The 21,435-nt window shown below is 44.2% G+C and overlaps 1 protein-coding gene across 1 annotated transcript in view; it reads right to left on the bottom strand.

Moving 5' to 3' along the window:
* The window catches only part of HTR4 (5-hydroxytryptamine receptor 4), a 141,994-nt gene extending 125,911 nt beyond the window's left edge, over positions 1-16,083 (bottom strand). The window contains exon 1 of the mRNA XM_070414643.1: positions 15,925-16,083. The gene's annotated coding sequence lies outside the window, so the exon portion shown is untranslated. The remainder of the gene's footprint in view (positions 1-15,924) is intronic.
* Positions 16,084-21,435: the final 5,352 nt, after the last annotated feature.

Genomic DNA, 21,435 nt, shown 5'->3' with positions numbered 1-21,435 from the left:
GGGACAGAGAGGCAGAGCCCCTGGGGACGGACTGAGAGCAGCCATAACTGCTCCCTCCTCCGCCCTGTTGATCCTGTGGGACCCGCCCCGCCCAAGCCCTGCACAGAGCCATTTGCCGGATAGCCTCAGGCAAAGGCTAGATTAGCACTTCCCTAGAGGTCACAAGTTCTTCCACTGCAGACACAGCTGATTATCACAGCCAGTCGGCCTGGAGGTCAAATCCCTCTAGTATTAACTATAACAATCAAGGCTTAACTACAACAAGACTGCGCACAAAGACCACTAGGGGGTGTACCAAGAAAGCGTAAAAAATTCGGAGACAAAGAAACAGGACAAAACTATCAAGGGAGGATATTGAGTTCAGAACCACACTTTTGAGGTCTCTCAAGAGGCTTCTAGAGTCTGTCGATAAACTTGATGAGATGTACAGGAAATCTAATGAGACCCTCGATGGTGTGATAAAGGACCATCTAGAAAGTAAGCATACACTGACTGAAATAAAGAATATTATACAGACTCCCAACAGCAAACCAGAGGAGCGCAAGAATCAAGTCAAAGATTTGAAATGTGAAGAAGCGAGAAACACCCAACCGGAAAAGCAAAATGAAAAAAGAACCCAAAAATATGAAGATAGTGTAAGGAGCCTCTGGGACAACTTCAAACGTACCAACATCAGAATTATAGGGGTACCAGAAGATGAGAGAGAGCAAGATATTGAAAACCTATTTGAAGAAATAACGACAGAAAACTTCCCCCACCTGGTGAAAGAAATAGACTTACAAGTCCAGGAAGCGCAGAGAACCCCAAACAAAAGGAATCCAAAGAGGACCACACCAAGACACATCATAATTAAAATGCCAAGAGCAAAAGACAAGAGAGAATCTTAAAAGCAGCAAGAGAAAAACAGTTAGTTACTTACAAGGGAATACCCATACGACTGTCAGCTGATTTCTGAACAGAAACTTTGCAGGCCAGAAGGGAGTGGCAAGAAATATTCAAAGTGATGAATAGCAAGAACCTACAACCAAGATTACTTTATCCAGCAAAGCTATCATTCAGACCTGAAGGTCAGATAAAGAGCTTCACAGATAAGGAAAAGCTAAAGGAGTTCATCACCACCAAACCAGTATTATACAAAATGCTGAAAGGTATCCTTTAAGAAGAGGAAGAAGAATAAAAAGGTAAAGATACAAATTATGAACAACAAATATGCATCTATCAACAAATGAATCTAAGAATCAAGTGAATAAATAACCTGATGTACAGAATGAACTGGTGATTATAATAGAATCAGGGACATAGAAAGGGAATGGACTGACTATTCTTGGGGGGGAAAAGGGGTGTGGGAGATGCGGGAAGAGACTGGACAAAAATCGTGCACCTGTGGATGAGGACAGTGGGTGGGGAGTGAGGGCGGAGGGTGGGGTGGGAGCTGGAAGGAGGGGAGTTAGGGGGGGAAAATGAGGAACAAATGTAATAATCTGAACAATAAATATTTAATTAAAAAAAATAATAATGATGATAAAAAAAAAAATTCTCACTAACATAGAAGAATACATTCCCCTCCTTGTCTATTTACTTGGGCTTTGTTTCCCGGAAAGTATTTGGCAATTGTAGGATGCTGTCTCAATAATTTACATTTTTTGTTAGCTCTGTGAAAAATGACATAAATGGAGCCACTTCAAAATGGGGGAGGAGCTACCGTTCCAGAGAAACTGCCTGTATGTCTTGCTCCTTGAACCTTTAGATTGAACAGTAAGGGGTTCTATGAAAAGTAACTTCACAGGATGACCTGATCATAAATTCTTAACCAGGCTGGTCATGATGAGGAGTCACACCCCAGGCATAGAACTTCTTTATTAAAAAGGTTTGTCTTTGCCTTAAACAAGTCCTGCCCATTGTTCCTGTGCCTCTAGGTAGGCACACCTTCGAAATGTCTCTTTTCAAACCCCTCAGGAGAGAAACCACCTTCAAGGGAGCATAGCATCTTAACTACCCTGTAATCCAATTCCAGTTTTATTTCCTCTCACCTTCATGGACTCTTTTTTATGTTCTCTCTTTAATTCCAAATGCATAAAAGAAGCTGCAAACTGTCACTCTAAGAAGAATTTTTTCAGTCTGCTGACATCTTGCTTCCAGGCATAGCCTCTGTTCAACGTACATACATTTTTATAAAAAGTCTCTATAGGTTTGGACATACTTACATCCATTTTATTTCCATAAGTGAAAATTCAAATAGATGCCAATTCAATTGTACTTATGGGACCACCAGGCTGATATGTACAATTAGGATACAAAGTGGCTTTTAACTTTTTTCCCAAAATAACTAAGAAAAAGAGAAGTTTCAGGAGGTATTTATTTATATATTTGTCTTTTCTGATCACTTGGTGAACATCTTACTCTGAATTTCGCTATAGGTTCTATGCAGAGACAAGGTACATGATCAGTATCTGTCCAGTGACAGACATGATATGGTATGAAAGTTCTACTTGATAATTAGAGAAGGAATTGGCCTTGTCTTTGTGTCTTCAAAGGAGAGATGAGTGTCTAAAGAGTCTGTGACTCAAAGTAGATCCTCCAACAGCAGAGCTGTCCAATTATTGACTTGTCACAAGGTTACCTCAGTCGGAGACTCAGTGGGAGGCTCAAAGAGAAGCCGGGAAACCCTCAGTCAGTCACATTTGAGGGGAGGAAGCAAGACTGGGAGGATTCCAATTTCTGATGAAACGCAGGAGTGCAATGAGAGCAGAACTAAATAAGTGGCTCTTTACTGTAGAGCAGAGGTCCTCAAGTGTGAGTGAGCATAAGAATCCCCCCTGGCTTGTTAAACACAATGGTTGCCCCCCGCCCCCCCGAGTTTCTGAGTTGGTAGGTTCAGAGGGCTGAATGTGCATCTCTAACATGTTCCCTGGTATTGCTGCTGCTGCTGGTCTGGGGACCACTCTTGAAGGTAAAATGTCAATTTCCCAAGGCTCTCCTGTCACTGAAGAAAGCGGTTGTCATTAGGCAGTAGGTGGATGAAACATTAAGTACGATTGGATCTTATGGTGAAAAATGTATTCTCTTTTCACTTTCTATTTTAATCAGTTATTTACAATGAAGAAAAGGACTCACATAACTGTGAGCTTATCTTAGAATCCTTCCTGATATCCACTAATCTCCCTTTGATAAAAAAAACAGAACAGGTCTCACCCTAGTTGGTTTGGCTCAGTGGATAGAGTGTCGGCCTGTGGACTAAAGGGTCCCGGGTTCGATTCTGGTCAAGGGCACATGCCCAGGTTGTGGGCTATCCCCAGTAGAGGGCGTGCAGGAGGCAGCTGATCAATAATTCTTTCTCATCATTGATGTTTCTATCTCTCTCCCTCTCTCTTCCTCTCTGAAATCCATAAAAAAAAATGTATTAAAAAAAAAACGGTCTCATGTTCATAGTCTTTTGTGAGAAACACTATTGTCTAACTGGGGCCTCCCCAAGAAGAAGATCTTGGGGTGAGGGTTGAATAAATGTGCATAGTTTATCTGGCAGGTGCAGATACACTGGCAGAGGAGTAAGGATACAGGGAAGGAAATGAAAGGCATTCAATGAGGGATATATGATCAAGCCACTGAAGCTTAATCCCGAGTGGAAGCTCTGAGAAACCATGTAAAACATATGCCTCAGAATTAACCTAGACAAGGAAGGAGGGAACTGAGGTAGTATTGATACTCCCACACCCATCATTTATTGGTTAAGGGCTGTCCACAGCAGGACACAGATTCCCAGGTACCTCCAGCTAATGATATTTGTGAGCAAAGCTGATTTCAGCAGAATGAGGCTAGTCCTCCAAAAATGGTGGTGGGGGGGGGGGGGGGAGGGTCAGCATTGGAAATGAGGATGCTACACACAAATGGTGAGGAGACCTCCAGGAAAATGGGAGGAACAGTGACAGTATCGGCTCCAATATTTAGCTAAAATCTGAGACACAGTTTTTTTGTGTGTGTTGCATTTGTTAGTACAGTTATCTTCTATTGCTTGTAGTAGGTACTGGTTTTCACTTCCCTTTTTGTTTCTTTGTAAAATAACATTTATTTAAGGGAAACTCACTGATTTGGAGAAAGGTGCTATGCAGATAATGCTCTTGATGGCAAGAGACGGTGGCATGAATCACAAAGAAGTACTGAAATGATTGAAGTTTGGGAAGCACTGGCATTGTGGTAAAAGCAGACGTTGACACACTTTTTTTCTGCAAAGGGCCATTTAGCAAATATTTTAAGCTTTTCAGAGCATAAGGTCAGTATCAGAACTATCCCAAAGTGCTGTTGCAGTGCGCAAACAGCCACAGACTATACGCAAATGAATAAGCATGGCTGTTTTCCAGTAAAATGCATTTATGGACACCGAATATGAATCTCATATAGCTTTCACTTGTTACGAAATTTTCTTCTTCTGATTTTTTTTAACAAATAAAATACGTAAAAACTTAGCTTGCTGGTCATAGAAAATCAGGTATCTGGTCAGAAAATGTGCCATCCCCTGATTCAAAGCACAGCCTTGGGATCAGTCCTCGGTCTATCAATTATCAGTATGCCCTTGGACAAATTATCTGCTTTTCTTGGCCTCAGTGGCCTCATCTATATAACGGGATAAGCATAATTCTAACTTCACAAGGTTATTGCAAAAAAAAAAAGTCAATGAGAGTGAATACCTATAAAGCAGGTGCCCAGTGAGTTCACAATGTAATGTTGGCCAGCTGTTGTAACAAGGCGGTCTCCAGCTCGGCAGTGCCCCAGGCACTGGAGGCTGATGTTTCCCACTCTGCTTCTCCACGAAGGTAGCTATGCACCTGGGGCTGATCTCCCCTGCTCCGGGCTGGTTACAGAAGTTATTTCTCTTCTCTACAGAAGAGGCCTCCGAGAGCTGGGCCTGAGAATGCACAAACGTTTTGTCACCACTGATTTCAGAGGCCTGGAATTGGGGACAGGTCAGACCAAAATTTGCATTCCATCTAAATTGTCTTCAAAGTGTTGAACCCTACAGAATTCTGTTACAAACATCAGTGGTACTCAAACACGAGAATGCCTAAAAGTCACCTGCAAAAATGCAGATTTTCTGAATCAGCAGGTTCAGGAATCTGCATTTTAACAAATAAATGTCCCAGGGATTCTGGTGCAAACGATTCACGGAGAGAAGTTTGGGAAACACCGCAAGCACGGAGTGCAATCCACCCAGGTGGACACATCCTTCTGAAATCCTCTTTAATAGTTTCCCATATCTGTTTAAGTGCTTCATTGGCTGGAAGACCTGGAGTACAGAATTTGCTATGCATATCAAGGGAAAAATCTGTGCCAGCATTTTACCTCTTCTGGCCTCACTATTTTCTATTTCCTCTGAGCCTCCTGGATTAGAAAACAGTTTATACAGAACTCTCTGCTTCAGATTATCATGTGCTGATTATCATATCCAATTAAGCATCCCTGTGCTCTCTCGCAGGCCAATAGGCTATTTACAGCTTAAATGGGAATTCTTGAGCAGAATCTGCATCTTCACTGGATTAATAAGATGTTGACCCCAAAAGGCTGCTGCCCACAATCTCAGTCTCTTGACAGTTCCCAAACAAACCTCTCAGGAACAGGAGAAAACTATACCCACAGATTTCAAAGTGGCCTATTTAACCACAAGAGAAGAATCCTGGGGAGGAAGCAGGAGAGAACAGTGACACATTTCTGTAACTGATATCTGTTGGACACATGCTAAGTACCAAACTTTTCACATATGTTACCTCATGTCACCTTCACATCACGCTATGAAGGAGTGCTGCAACTGTCCCCACTTCACAAATGACGAAACTGAGGCATAGGAAGGAGACATCGTCTAAGGTTATGCCAGGAAGTGGCTTCAGAGTCCAGACTTTTAAGCACTAAGTTATCCTGTAAAGCAAGCATGTCAAACTCGGGGCCCACGGGCCGTGTGTGGCCCACAATGAATATTGTTGTGGCCCAGCCAATATAACGGTATGTAAGAAACATTTTAATAAAAATTGCGTAACTTAATTCTTACAATATCCTGTTATACTAGTACATAATTATTAATAACGAACTACAACGTTCGCTAATGACTGATTACTATAATGTTGTATTCGTTTCCCTTATGCGTCTTACGTGCCAGCACACCATTTCTCTCCACTAATACTAGCAGCGAAAATTTTAGCAGTCGGCTGCCACGTCATTAGTCTTGTACTGACTTGTTTGGTGTGTGCAACAGGAAATATTTCGCATTCGGAGAATGAGAAAAATAGGTTTATGCGCATTACGCTTATTAATTTGTGTAGTTATTCAGTGTCTGGTAGGTTGTTCAAGAAAAAATAATTTTTATTAAAATGTTCTATTATTTTATGTTAATGATTACTCATTTATTTCAGCCCTTTGTATTCAGCATGTCTCTATAGAAATAAACCTACGTTTCTATGAAAATTGATGTTTTTGTTTTTTTGCAGCCTACATAAACTTAAACCTTGTTTATTTGGCCCGTGTTAGCCTTTGAGTTTGACCTGCTTGCTGTAAAGCAGTGGTTCTCAACCGTGGCTGCAATTAGAATCACCTGGGAATCTTTTTAAAATCCTGACTTCTGGGCCTCATCCTCCAGAAATTCTGTTTCTTTGTTATGGGGTGAGGCCACAACATTAGTAACAAAGAAACAGAATTTCGGGAGGATGAGGCCCAGAAATCAGGATTTTAAAAAGATTCCCAGGTGATTCTAATGTGCAGCAAAGGATCCAGGTCTCAACAGTCTCCTATTTCAACATTTCCGGTGCAATTGTATTAACTAGATATTCCTGTGGCTCCTCAAAACCTATAGAATGTCTTCTGGAACTTGAAGGAAGATACTTTTTTTTTTTTCACCAAGGCCCAATTTGCTCTTAGCACCATGTGACACTAGGTTCCTCATTTTGCTTCCATAAACCACAGGTCTCCAGCTGCTCAATGTGGTTAAGCTATCCAGCCCACCTGTCTTACAGATCTGCTACTCCTCGTGAAGTTCAGATAAGATAACATATGTGAAAGTCCTGGGAACTTATAAATGTTATCTCAAATGGTAATTTCCCAGCCTGTCATTTCCATAAATTATTTCTAAATGTTGAAATGGAAGAGAGATTATATTAGTTTTGTAAAATTATCTATGTCAGATAATTTTGAAGATGGTGGCGTTCGTAAATGCTTGTACTACCGCCTCCCACAGCCACATCAAAATTACAACTCAAATACAGAACCATCATCCAGAACTGCTGGAAAACTGGCTGAGCCGAAACCGGTTTGGCTCAGTGGATAGAGCGTCGGCCTGCGGACTGAAAGGTCCCAGGTTCGATTCGAGTCAAGGGCATGTATCTGGGTTGCGGCACATCCCCAGTAGGAGATGTGCGTGAGGCAGCTGATCGATGTTTCTCTCTCATCGATGTTTCTAACTCTCTATCTCTCTCCCTTCCTCTCTGTAAAAAATCAATAAAATATATTTTAAAAATTGGCTGAATGGAAGTCCTACAACTAGAGAAGTAAAGAAGAAAGCACACTGAGACTGGTAGGAGGTGTGCAGGCGCAGAACGGGCTGGCCCGGCACCCACGTGGGCCGCTTTTTTAATCGGGAGGGAGATCATCTCTGCGGAGGCTGCCTGTCAAGAGCAAGGGGTCCCAGCCCCACACCAGACCCCCAGCCCAGGATCCTAGAGCTGGGAAAAGAAGTCCCTACGGGCAGTAAGAACTACAGGCTGTAAAAACCAGTGCAGATTGGGGCTCAGTGACACAGAGGCTGCTGGAGACCCAGTCGTTCCTCTTAAAAGGCCGGAACCACGAACTGAACTTACAGGGTCCCACTTCCTCTGAGCTCCAGCACCAGGGCGAGGCTCTGGGGGACACAGACACATCCGAGGAGGAACTGGATTGTCTGGCTTTCTTCCAGACAGAGGTGCTCACAGGGATCCTCATTCCTATGCTGGGACCTCCCCCATGGGTCCCAGGGCTGACTGGCAACCATTTCTGTTTGCTCTGCCCTGGTGATTTCCTAAGACCCCGCCTCCTCTGGGACAACTTCCAGCATATCAACCTTCACATCATGGGGGTGCCAGAAGAAGAGAGAGAGCAAGATATTGAAAACCTATTTGAAGAAATAATGATAGAAAACTTCCCCCACCTGGTGAAAGAAATAGACTTACAAGTCCAGGAAGCACAGAGAGTCCCAAAGAAGAGGAACCCAAAGAGGACCACACCAAGACACATCATGATTAGAATGCCAAGGGCTATAGACAAAGAGAGAATCTTAAAAGCAGCAAGAGAAAAGCAATTAGTTAACTACAAGTGAATGCCCATATGACTGTCAAATGAGTTCTCAACAGAAACTATGCAGCCCAGAAGGGAGTAAAAAGAAATATTCAAAGTGATGAATAGCAAGGACCTACAGCCAAAATTCTACCCAGAAAAACTATCATTTAGAATTGAAGGTCAGATAAAGAGCTTCACAGACAAGAAAAAGCTAAAGGAGTTCATCACCACTAAACCAGTATTATATAAAACATTGAAGGGTATTCTTTAAGAAGAGGAAGAAGAAAAAGATAAAAAAATGAACAACAAAATGGCAACAAATACATACCTATCAACAATTGAATGTAAAAAATCAAAATAAACAAATAAGAAATCTAATAAACAGAATAAACCGGTGAATAAAATAGAATCAGAGGCATGGAAATGGAACATACTGACGATTCTCAGAGGGAAGGGGGGTGTGAGGTGGGAAGAGATTCAAAGATCTTATATGCATATATGCATTACTATGGACACAGACAATAGGGTGGTGAAGGCCTGGGACGGGGCAGGAACTGGGTGGAGGGGGGTAATGCGGGTGTAGGGGGGAGAAGAGGGACATCTGTAATAACCTCAACAATAAATATTTTTAAAAATACTCTAAATTTCATTTATATGAGGTATCTAAAATAGTCAAATTTATAGCTACAGAAAGTAAAATGGTGGTTTCCAGGAGCCATGGAGAATGGGAAATTAGAAGTTGTTATTTCACAGATATAAAAGTTCTGGAGATTGGTTGTACCACAATGTGAATATATGTAACACAACTAAACTGTACATTTATAAATGGTTAAGATGTGTCATGTGTATTTTACCACAATTTAAAAAAATTTAGAGGATTTTCAGACTGAGTGAAGATATAAAAATCCAGCAATAATATGATATGTCACTATGGAAATTAAAATAATAATGAGATACCACTACATGCCTACTAGAATGGTGAAAACCCAGAACACTGATAACATCAAATGCTGTGGAGGATGTGGAGCAACAGAAACTCGTTCGTTGCTGGTGAGAATGCTGAATTTTGCTGCCACTTTGGAAGACAGTTTGGCAGTTTCTTGCAAACCTAAACATACTCGTGCCACAGGATACAGCAATTGTGCTCCTTGGTATTTACTCAGATAAAGTGAAAATAATGTCCACACAAAACACTCTACATGGATGTCTATAGCAGCTGCTGAATGAACTCAAAAGCAATCTGGAGGCTTTGACTCGAAATTCATGATAGATTTATTCAAGGGTCTTAAGGTTTGCAAACCAGAAACACAACTAGCCCAGAAGTGTTCTCAAGAAGAAAGAAAAGTTGAGCGTTCTTAGAGTAAAAAGTATGATCTTGAGAATAGTAAGTTCTGCATTCTTAGCCCTAGGATTGGTCCAGGACAGTGGTCAGTCAGATGTCGGGCAGTTTTGATGATGTATGTGTGGTGATCTGGAGAATGGGCATCAAGAGGATGGGTTGGCAAAACTTGGAAGCAGCCAAGATGTCCTTCAGTGGGCTAACGGATAAACTATATAGTACAATCAGACAATAGACTATTATTCCACACTGAAATGAATGGGCCATTAAGCCATGAAGAGACATGGAAAAAACTTAAATGCATATTACCAACTGCATAAAAGGGTCCTCTGAAAAGGCTATTAACTGTAGGATACCCACAATATGACATCTGGAAAAGGCAAAACCATGGAGACAGTAAAAAAATCAGTGAGTTCCAGGGGTTAGAAAAGAGGACTGATAAGTAGGTGGAGAATAGAGGTTCTTTAGGGCAGAAACTATTCTGTATGATACTGTAGTGATGGCACATGTCATTAAATGTTTGTCAAAATGCATAGGACAACACCAAGAGTGAATCCTAATGTAGGTTGTGGGCTTTTTAAAAAATCCTCACCTGAAGAGTGAGAATATTTTTCCCAATGATTTTCTAGACAGAGTGGAAGATAGGGAGGAAGGGGGGGTGGGGGGGCGGGGAGAGAGAGAGAGAGAAGAAAAAGAGAAATATCAATGTGACGGAGAAACAATGATTGGTTGCCTCCTGCCCACATGCTGAATGGGGGGAAGGGATCAGACCTGCAACCAAGGTATGTGTCCTTGACCCGAGAATCAAACCTGCAAGCCTCTGGAGTGCAGGCCTATGCTCCAACCACTAAGCCAGGCAGGCCATGACAAGTTGTGGACTTTGAGTGATATTAACATGTCAGTGTAGGTTCATCAATTGTAAAAAATGTACCACTCCAGCCCTAGCCAGTTTGGCTCAGTGGATAGAGCGTTGGCCTGCAGACCAAAGGGTCCCGGGTTTGATTCGGGTCAAGGACATGTACCTTGGTTGCAGGCTCCTCCCCCAAGAAGGCCTTGGTCAGGGCTCGTGCAGGAAGCAACCAATCGATGTGTTTCTCTCACATCGATGTTTCTCTCTGTCTTTCCCTCTCGCTTCCACTCTTCCTGAAAATCAATGAAAAAATATCCTCTGGTGAGGATTAACCAAAAAAAATCATAAAAATCCTTCCTTTGTTGTAGTAAGGGAGACTTTGCACATGTTGGTGCAGGAGGTGTACGGGAACTCTACTCTCTGGTAAATTTTACACTGAACCAAAATTTCCCTTCTGTAAAAAATAAAATCTATTTAAAACTTTTTTTATACAAGGAGGAGGATTGGTTGAGTTTGAAATTTGGTTTTAAAGGAAACCTTTTCAGATTAAAATTTTAAAAATTTAATTAGTTACACATAAATGTCTGATTTGAGTTTCTGTGGTTTTTTTATGTTGCTAATATTGATTTGAAAGAGGAAGAAATATGGAGCAACTACATAGGAAACAAAAAACTGGATGGACAGATAACATACAGGGGGCTAGTCAGAATTTATCTGGCAGTAGATAAGATATTAAAGGACTTTTTATTTGTATTATACTGTGATTAATGAGGGATTTTATCTTTCAGATTGAGGTAGCAGTGGGGGGTGAGTAGAGGTAGAGAAAATGGAAAGATCTAAGATCAAATTAATCCAAAGTAGAAAAAGCAAAGGTTTTTCTGAAATTCAAAATGAGAGGCAAAGCTTAGATGCTTACTGAGAGATGTCAACTAGTCCTTAGCATTTATTGTTCTTTTAATCTTGCTCTATCCATTGCTTCTCGGAAATCCAAATGCTCAGTTATCTTAAACATAAGATCTCTTTTATTTAAAAATAAGCTCAGGTGGTGAGCTTTACTTATTTAGGTCTTAACCATGTGGTTCTCAAACTTTGGTCCTGGACCAGCAGCATTAGCTTCACCTGAGAACCTGTTATAACTCCAGTTCTCAGACCCTAGCCCAGAATCACTGAATCAGAAACTCTGGCAGTGGGGACCAGCAGTGTGTGTTTTAACAGATCCTGTAGATTATTCTGATGCTCACCAAAGTTTGAGAACCACTGTCATAACCAAACTCAGAGGCTTGCAAAACCAAGGCTCTACTCACTGGCAGCCACCAGACCTGTGGATATGTTGATATAGTGTCTTAGAGGCAACAGTCAAACTTCTTAGAGCTTGCCTTTGATTTTCAAGCTTAATAGTCATTGGCAATGAGTCGTTCTTACCCATCAATAAGCCTATTTGATGGCCATTTACATCCCTCTTTTCCCCTTTGCCAAAGGTACACCACTTCCTACTGCCTCTACAGTATAAAGACAGCATGCATAATGAAAGAATGAAAGGGCAGGCCAAGAAGAACGCAGAAGGAAGGAGTTGATAAAAATATGACAACTTTAAGTTCAGTGATAGAAGAGACATCTAAGGTTTAGGTGATGGTGAGGACTTAATAGAAAAAGGACCGTCTCGTTCATTGTTTCCTCCTTTTCGCCACCCTTCCCTTCCCCTGAGCCCCTCTCCCCTAATTTACCCAACCCTGACCCCAGGGTTATCACCTTGGAGCTATTTCTGAATAACAGAGAGAAGAACAACAAAAGGGAGAAAGCACATTATTTCAACTGAACACAATTGCCAACCTCACAGTTGCTAGCCTTTCTAGTTGCAGACATGATTCTATAATTGAATGAGATGATGTTTTAGTCAGCGGTTCTCAACCTGTGGGTTGCTACCCCTTTGGAGGGTCGAACAACCCTTTCACAGGGGTCGCCTAAATCCATCCTGCATATCAGATATTTACATTACGATTCATAACAGTAGCAACATTACAGTTATGAAGTAGCAACGAAAATAATTTTATGGTTGGGGGTCACCACAACATAAGGAACTGTATTAAAGGGTCGCGGCATTAGGAAGGTTGAGAACCACTGTTTTAGATCATTCCCACCTGTTAATATCAAGATCCCATTTGAGGAAGGCAGTTTCCTGTGGGGGTTCCCAATATGGATTCTGGAGTCAGACGACCTACCAACCAACCTCAGCTCCATCACATCCCAGTTGAGAGAACAGAACGTGAGTGTGAGTCTACCTCTGTAAGATCTTCCCCATCTCTAAAATGGGGAGAATCAAAGCACCTCTCATGGGATTCTTAAGGAAGATGAAGTAAGATCATCCACAGAAAGCATTTAGAACCATGCCTGGCACATATCAAGGGCTGGGTTAATATGAGCAATTATGATTATTATTCTATTGTCTCTGAAATGCTTGTCAGCCTTCAGCAACATCTTGAGCGTTTCCAGGCATAGCAACAAGGCAGTGAGAAAGCAGGAGGCATAAAGGTAAATGTGTGAGGGTGGCCACATTGGAAGGTGGTGAAAAAGCTGCTAGCAACACAGCAATTCATCCGTTTATTGAAATACGTTACGATATTTCTGTACCAGGCCACAAGACTTGTGTTTGAATTACAACTGGTTTCAACAGGAGTTGAGGTGGGGTGACTGTCTTCCACGGGAACATTTGGTAATGTCTGTAGACATTTTTAGTTGTCACAGCTGGCGCTTACTACTGGCATCTAATGGGTGCCAGAGACGCTGCTAAACATCCTACGATGCACAGGACAGTCCCTCACAGCAAAAGAATTATGTAGCCCAAAATGTCAAGACTACAGAGGTTTGAGAAGCCCTGAATCATAACATTGGGTGACATTATCTTAATAAGACTTGACACATTTTTTCAATTTTCAAAAAGGCAATGACATGGGAGATTCTGCACTGAATGGGAGGAGGTGAGAATGGGTGACGTCTAAGATTCCTTCAACTCTAAGGCTTGATACATGTAGTTGAGCCTCAACCACAAACTGAAATCAATGGAGCATCTTCACACTTTTCCCTTTTGCCTACTCCTTTCCATAGAGACAAACTGAATTTTTTTTAAAGGTGGTAAGATATTAGAAGGTAACCCTATGGCTTTATGGGAAATGTTTCTCACTAAAACAGAGAACATTAATGACAATTAGAGAATTCTGAAGCGGGAAGAAACCTTAGAAATGATCTAGCAACTAGGTTTTAGTGGAAATCTTAAATCATATTTCACAAAGGAATAAACTGAGATTTAGAAAAGCCAAGAGACTTGACCTAGGACATAATGTTACAACCATCAGAAGGTCCAGATTCTTCCCAAATATTTATTTAACTTATTAGTCAGACAGTGATAATATCAGGGATCGCTTCTTTGTGCATTTGCTTTGCATTTTTTCCCCGATGATCACAATCTATTTCCTATTTCCAGAAATCCCAGAATATGGGTTTCACCTGATGAGGTGGTGGCAGCACAAGTTAAAAAAAAAAGAAAGAAAGAAAAGATTCAAGAGTACTGAGGGGAAAAGAATAAAGCCTGCCTATTAGACGGTGACCATGACTGATGAAGGAAGAGGGGAACTAAAAAGGTGACCAGTTCCCAGTGAAGTGACCAGAGGATGCTGGTGGCTCAATAGCACATGGGAAGATCAGGAGGTGATTTGGGGTAGCAGGTCGCGTAGGTTGGGTTTCAAGTGCTGTTTTGGGGGAAAGAAGCTGAGGGGATGAACAGTGTCAGGGAGTTCCAGCAGAACTCGAGTGGGAGAAACACACTGAATTTGTTGGCTATGAGGCAGTTGTGGTCCCTAGAAGGACCAGCTTCAGGAGTAAACTCCAGATAACTCAGAGGTAGCAAAAGCACCAGTGTCCTCAGCTCCTGCTGGCTCTGATGTGCTGCAGTGAAATGATAACCTGCTCAGCTGTATAATAACGTTTATAATAAAGCTGTTTCCCATGGGGGGAAATGATGCAAACACAAGCGAGAATTAATTTAGGATCGGGGTGCATGGGAAAAATAAAGATAAGATTAAAAGATGACTTGAGGATGCTGCCAACCTCTTTGCTTTTTCACCAATTTGCCCCCACACTGCTCACTTCCTAGAACTCAGGGACTCCACCAGACTCGCGGCCTGTCCCGAGTTTTTCCTTGAGTCTGGGGCACCGCGTCCATCACCAGTGTCCTTTCCCTTCAACACCTGTGTTCACAGCAGCACACAGCTACTCGTCCCCCATCACTGCTGCCGAAGTTCCACTCAGCGGGCCAGGCAAACACCCCCCCACCCCCAGTCACCCCCAGCTTTCTGACCTGGGGAGTCACCCCAGCAATGTCAAGACGAGGAGGGCAAACTTGCCTCAGTGTCTTTCCATCAAAGGCCACCTTTGGTTCATGCCAAATCTGTTATCCTAAGACATTTTTATTCATTTTAATGGACTAAAAAACCAAGCCAACATTTTTTTTTTTCTTAACATTGAAGTCTATAGGAAGACCAGCCGGTGCCCGTGACTGCCCCACTTCTGCCAGGGGCCACCACTTCCCAAGGCAGCCAATAGCAGCAGCAAGCCGAGGGGAAATACATCTGAAATTGGGCTTGGATTCTGTGAAAGACAACCGCAGTGACGGCGAACGCTCCATGCAGCACAGCCAGCGCGCCCACACACTCACGGCCACTCACTCACACAGCCAGGTGGGCACTCAGGACAGGCGTCTCCTGTCACATACACACTCACACAGTTAGAGTGCGCTCTCTCATTCCACCTCCAGGACCAGCCATAGTCCACATGTACCTGGTTACACACACGATATAGATGTACAGCCTATGCTCGCTCTCTCTCTCCCTCTCCGTCTCTCTCTCTCTTTCATTCACACACACAACACCCTTACACACAGCCTCCCAGAGCCGGTGAGCACACAGCCGTTTCACTAGTACTTACGAACACAAGTGCTGGGCACTGGCCCCGACCCTCCAGCGGTCCCACGCTGGAGACGCGTCCCGCACAGGCAGCCAGCCCACCTGCAACCTGAGCCGCGGCGCAGCCCATCCCTGCGGCAAAGCCCGGGCGCTGGAGTCCGGGGGGGCCCCCCAGCCCCTTCCCGGGTCCTGCCACCCCGCCCCCGCCGCGTCCCCACCGGCACACGCAGGCTCCAGGCTCCTAACCCCCGCGCACCAGCCGCACCTACCCGCTGCCTGCGGCGACGGAGCCGGGCGCCGGGGCGGACTGGAGCGGCCACCCCCAGCCGCCGAGCTGAGCTTCTGCCGCCGCCGCCGCTGCCGCCGCGCTCCCCGCCGCTGCCTGCGCCTCCCGCCGCCCCCTCGGGTGCCGGCTCCAGCCCCCGCGCGGGGAGGCCGCCGGGCTGCAGGCGCGGCCCCCGGGCTGCGGGCGGCAGGACCCCACTCACGCTCACCTGGGCGCGCCGTGCATCGTCTTCTTCCCCGGCCGGCCGAGCCTGGCCCCTGGGACTCAACCGCCCCCAGCCCGGGAGGTCCCCGCAGTCGCCCCCACCGGGCGCGGGGAGCGGCGGGGGCGCGGCTCGGCGCACAGGGAGTGGGCGCGGACGCGGGCGGGAAGGACCTCACCCCCGGGGCTGGCCGGCCCGCGCCTTCCTGGAAAGATCGCTGTCCTGGGCTCACTGCCGGCTCCTGCGTGACCTTGGGCAAGTTGGTGAACATCTCTGAGTGCCCATTTCCTCTCCTGTAAGATAAATAGGAAAGGCGAAAGCGCGTGCGGTGCCCGTGCCAGGAGAAACCCTACCCCTCAATAGCTCACTTCCCTCTGCCTGCCTGCCTGCCTGCCGGGCCAGGGTCCGTTTGGGAGCAGGGTTCAGAGCAAGCTCCATTGTCCCTTAGATGCAAGGCTCCCAAATTTTCCCTCCGGAAGTCTCCCTAAGTGATCCGGCCAATATTTCTTAATCCACTATTTGCTTTCTGGATCTGGAGGTAGCGTTTCTCCCAGCTCTGTCCACTTGTGACCTTGAGCACGTAATTAGACCCGAGCCGAGCCTCAGTGCTCCTGTCTGTAAAATGGGGACCATGAGCTGGCAGTTGTGTTGAGACTGACCAAGGCTCCTGCCCGGGTGTCACCCAGTGCTTGCAACGTCTGCGAGGAACTGTGACAGGACGCAACACATTTTTCCTCGACACATCTGAGGAAGGCCTCAACTTGCAGGGTCAACACAGGTCAAGAGTTAAGGCATGTTGGGAAGGGAGGGGGAAAGAACCTTCCCTGGGTGAGACAGTTGAGAGGGCCAAAAGGCCTGCTAGCCAGAGAAGTCACCCCCTCAGGACCACCGAGTCTGTGTGGGAGCTTGGCAAAACAGAGAAGCCGAGACAGTAACTAAGCTCTGAATGCAAATAAGTCTCCCAAGACAGTCTTAAAGACGACTAACTTACAATTGTGAGTACAACCCCAGTGAACTGGAAATTGACACTGAGCATGCCAAAAACTCTGAGCAGGTCCCCTTCTCAGCTTCTCTCTCTGTTGATATTCCTGCCTCTTTCCCCCCACTTCTTCTGCCATGTCTGTCCTCCTCATGGTCTATATTTCTCCCCCATTTTACTCGCTACTTTCTCTCTCTTCCCATTTCAGTCTGTCCCCGTCCTGTCACCTCTTCTTCACCACCTTCGTGCTTTGTCTTACTCCCTGCCATTCAGGTAGTCACCTGTGACTTCTCTCCCTGGCATGAATATGTCCTGAATCTTTATTCCTCTTATATACCCCATTCAAAATTTAAAAGTGGAAACATTAAATTATTTATCTACAAAGATATTAAGATCCAAACTTGAATTGATCGCTATGCTATTTTCCTACACCCAACGCATCTGACAACACGACACCATTATCCTCACAATCATCTTTGATGCCTCTGCCTCTGTTCCCCTTCTCCTTGCTCTCCACTCGACCGCTTGCCAGTTCCCGGGGAGTCTGTCCCAGCTCTACCTCTGTCATCTGTCCTTGCCTCCCTCTTCCCACAGGACGGAATCGTATCTGTTCTGGAATCAGCAAAAAGGTCTGCTAACTGGTCTCTGCCTTTCAGTCCTTCCTCCTTCCTGATGTCAGCATGCTCTTCCTCGGGGAGGTCCCCAGTGATGTCACTCTTGATCCAAAACCCTGCCATGAAGACAAAAAACACCTCCCCAAAGATAACCACCTCCTAATGCCAAGAACCTGGGAATATGTTCTCTCACAGGGCAGAAGGGACTTCGCAAGTGTGATCAAATAAAGGACCTTAAAATGAGAGATTATCCTGGATCATACAGGTGGGCCCTTAAAAGTCTAAGAGAGAGGCACCACAGTGATCTGATGTGAGATGGACTTGAATAGCTGTTCCTGGCTTTGAGGATGGAAGAAGGGGTCCTGAGCCAAACAAGGCAAACAGTCTCTAGTCTAGAAGCTGGGGAAGGCAAGGAAACAGAGTCTCAGCTAAAGTCTTCAAAAAAGAAGGCAGCCCTGCAGACACTTCGATTTAAGTGCAATGAGACTCATATCACACTTCTGATCTAGAAAGCTGTGCCATAATAAATGTGTTACTTTGAGCCATTAAGTGATTTGTCGCAGCAGCATTAGCTAGAACAATGCCTCTCTTTTACTGCTGGAGGTACACTTGAGTGTCTTATCTTGTTATTAAGAGCAGTCCAAGGTAGTCCTTACTTTTAGCATCTTGCTCTACCCAAATCTTGCATTTTCAAGCAGTCTGTTCCTGGAACACCTCTTCTTCTCTCCTCTGTACCAGTGTCCTCTCCAGCATGCCCGCCAGGTGTTGTCAGTCCTCCCTCTCTTCAACGCACACGGATTCCATGGAGCTGTTCCAGATCTCTCCCTTCTTTGATTTCCCAGAACTTTTCATTGTCTCAGGTATATTTCATTTCAAATGGAGAGAAGAGAAGAAAGGAGAGGAGAAGACTGTCAGTGCACAGGTTGAAACTGCTCTTGGCCCTCTGCTCCCACGACGCTGTGTTCACCTCTGTTCTGCAGCGGTTACCACCACGCTTGGTGTTTGAGTCATTTATGTGTCTGCATGGCCCAGCATGGTGAGTGCCTCGAAGGTGGAGACCACATCTTACCTCCTTTTCTATGGCCCAGTCCCTTGAGCCAGTCCAGGCACACAGTAGGGACTCAATAACTGTTTTGTGAATAAATGGATGAAGAGAGCAAGTGCCATGTCTGGTTGTGTTGAGCAGACAGGGCTACTCATAAAATTTTCTTGCATGATCTGTTTCTATTTAATGGAGCTGGTTAATGGAAGCGCCTAAGTTAATATGATGTGGTTTTAAATGAGGCTGCTTTGATGCATACCTTGAAATAGACTTTTCTTGGTGTTATGTTTGTTTTGCTTTTGCCAAAGAAGAGTCCCACAATAGAAGGGCTATGTTTTTAATCAGTTTTATTTTTAAAAGGATACTTTTGTAATTGGATTATTATAAACATGAAAACTCTTTGGCCCAAGAATTCTACTTCTTAAAATGTATCCTAAGGGTAAGAAGCCTATGTACATACACAAAGACTTACCAAAGAGAATGTTCACTGCAGAATCTTTTGTAAGAGCGAATTGGAAATAGCCCAAACATTTAACAACAGGGAATTAGCTAAATATATTAACCCTACCATGAAATATCATTTGGGTATTAAACATGATTTTGACAATTGGTATTTCTTATATAGAAACATGTTTATGAATATTTTTATATTCTTTTTACACTGATCTGTATTTTCTAAATACCATACAATAAGCATAAACTTAAAAGTCAAGTTTATTTTTAAAAAACATCTTTGCCTCTGTAATACTTTCAACAGTGAAGGTAAATTTAAAAATAAAAATAAAAACATGTTTGCCTCCAAAAGGAGAGTTGTAGAAAACTTTGATGCTTTTCCAAGTTCCAAGAAAACCCATCTACAGGTGAGATTCAATTCTCTGATTATGACAAAAAAAGGAAGAAGTCACAAAAGGCCTGAGATACTATGTAGGCCTGTCTCCATTCCATAAATGTATTCATTCTAGGAGTAGTTATTGAACCATCTCAATTAAGGCCTTTGATAGCAAGCCACAGAAAAGGACGCTAGCTAGCAAGCAAAAGAAAAATTATGGAACTAGATAGGGGCTCACAGAATAACTGGGATTCTAGAACCCGGGCTTGGAGAAGCCGGTATCAGAAAGGCCCCACAGAACCAAAAAGTTGAAAGTGCAGCAACTAATTCACAGAGAAACTCTATCAGGGACAGTGGGCCATGCTTCTGGACACAATGAATGGCCTCCATCAGTTCTCCCTCCTTGGGTCACTCACCCAAGTTCAAAATCTCTGGAGAACACACCAGACTGGCCAATGTTAGCTTTGCGTCTCCTCCTCCCCCCGTTCTGAATCAGAATGAGGAGGTCCCTCCACCAAGGCTACACACAACGAGGAGACTTTATTTCCCCAGTAAATTTGGGGAGCTGTTAGGAAAGGCAAATGGAAGTTGGCAGCCTGAAAATAATAAATAGCAACTAAGAGCCCTTCAATATGCCAGAGTGTTCCAGCTTCCTGGCTTGGAACAGGCCAGGGAAACTGAGGCACCGAGAAGCTGTTGAACCAGTGGTTACACAGTGCAGTGGCTGTTAGGAGTTGCCCTTCTCTGCTCAGCCCACATGGAGGGTGATGGGAGAGAGAGGCTGAGGGCACCCAGGCGTGGGTCTGCGTGGTGTCTTCCTCAATCTCTGAAGGAGGAGGGCAGGTGCTCATGGCAAGAGCCTCCAGTACCAACCTCAGCTTTAGCAAGCAGAAACACCACTCAGAGGAGATGAAGACTTTGATTCCATTATTTCATTTATAAACTTGAAACATGTTCAGGTTTTCTGTTGTTAATTTCGTCCAGCCTGCAGAAACAAATGCTATTTTTCTCTTCTGATTGTCCACACCCTGCTTGCCTAGTACAAATACTAAACGTCCTGTTGGTACTCACTGCTTAACAGCTGAAGTGCCTCAGCAGCACCACACCTTGGGGGTATTTTAAAAGTCTCAGAGCTTGTTTTAAGTTTATTTTGCTTCGGATGTCTTAGGGGCCGTGTGTGTGTGTGTGTGTGTGTGTGTGTGTGTGTGAGAGAGAGAGAGAGAGAGAGAGAGAAAGAGAGAGAGAGAGAGAGAACAAAAAGGAACAAAGAAAATGGAAATTATATTCCAAACCCAAATTACTAAAATAAATCAATGCCTCTCTTGAACTCACAAACATAAAGTCTGCACACCTTCCATCCATTTAAGAGCTGCTGAAAATTTAAACAGTTAGAAAAAAGAAGTGTTTTTTTAAAAATATATATATGTTTTGTTATTGATTTCAGAGAGGAAAAGAGAGGGCTAGAAACAATGATGAGAGAGAATCATTGATTGGCTGCCTCCTGCAGGTCCCCCAGTGAGGATTGAGCCCGCAACCCAGGCACATGCCCTGACTGGGAATCGAATCATGACCTCCTGATTCATAGGTCAAAGCTCAACCACTGAGCCACGCTGGCTGGGCTAGGAAAAAGTTTTAATGCAGCTGCACGGAAACCGAACTGTGAATACCTTTCCCGTAATGAGGCCAGGGCGGCTGGCTTCATTGTAATAAACGCCACAGAATAAATAAAACCCTAGAACAAGAGGCAGTGGCATCCATGAGCACTTGGGTCATTTATAAAAGTCCTTTGTTTACCTTACAGACAATCATTCTATTTCAGGAAACAACTTCTAACAAAAGTGGTGAGTGGAGAAGCCTTTGCAATTTGTTGTCAACTCTCCCATAGAGGGTCCTGTTTATTCTTATTTCCCCACAATCCCTGTATGACTATCTCCTCTCCACCAAACCCAAATCAAAGCTGATGAGCGAGGCTCTTTGCTCAGACTCCTCAATTTGGCCGCCAGGGAGCCCTTGCCTGGACTCTGCTTCCGGTCCTGGCCGAGCTCACCACACT

The sequence above is a fragment of the Myotis yumanensis genome, unplaced genomic scaffold, assembly GCF_028538775.1.
Source record: "Myotis yumanensis isolate MYYU_CA2020_CCGP unplaced genomic scaffold, mMyoYum1.0.hap1 SCAF_5, whole genome shotgun sequence".
Taxonomy (NCBI): domain Eukaryota; kingdom Metazoa; phylum Chordata; class Mammalia; order Chiroptera; family Vespertilionidae; genus Myotis; species Myotis yumanensis.
This window is presented reverse-complemented; position numbering and strand designations above follow the sequence as displayed.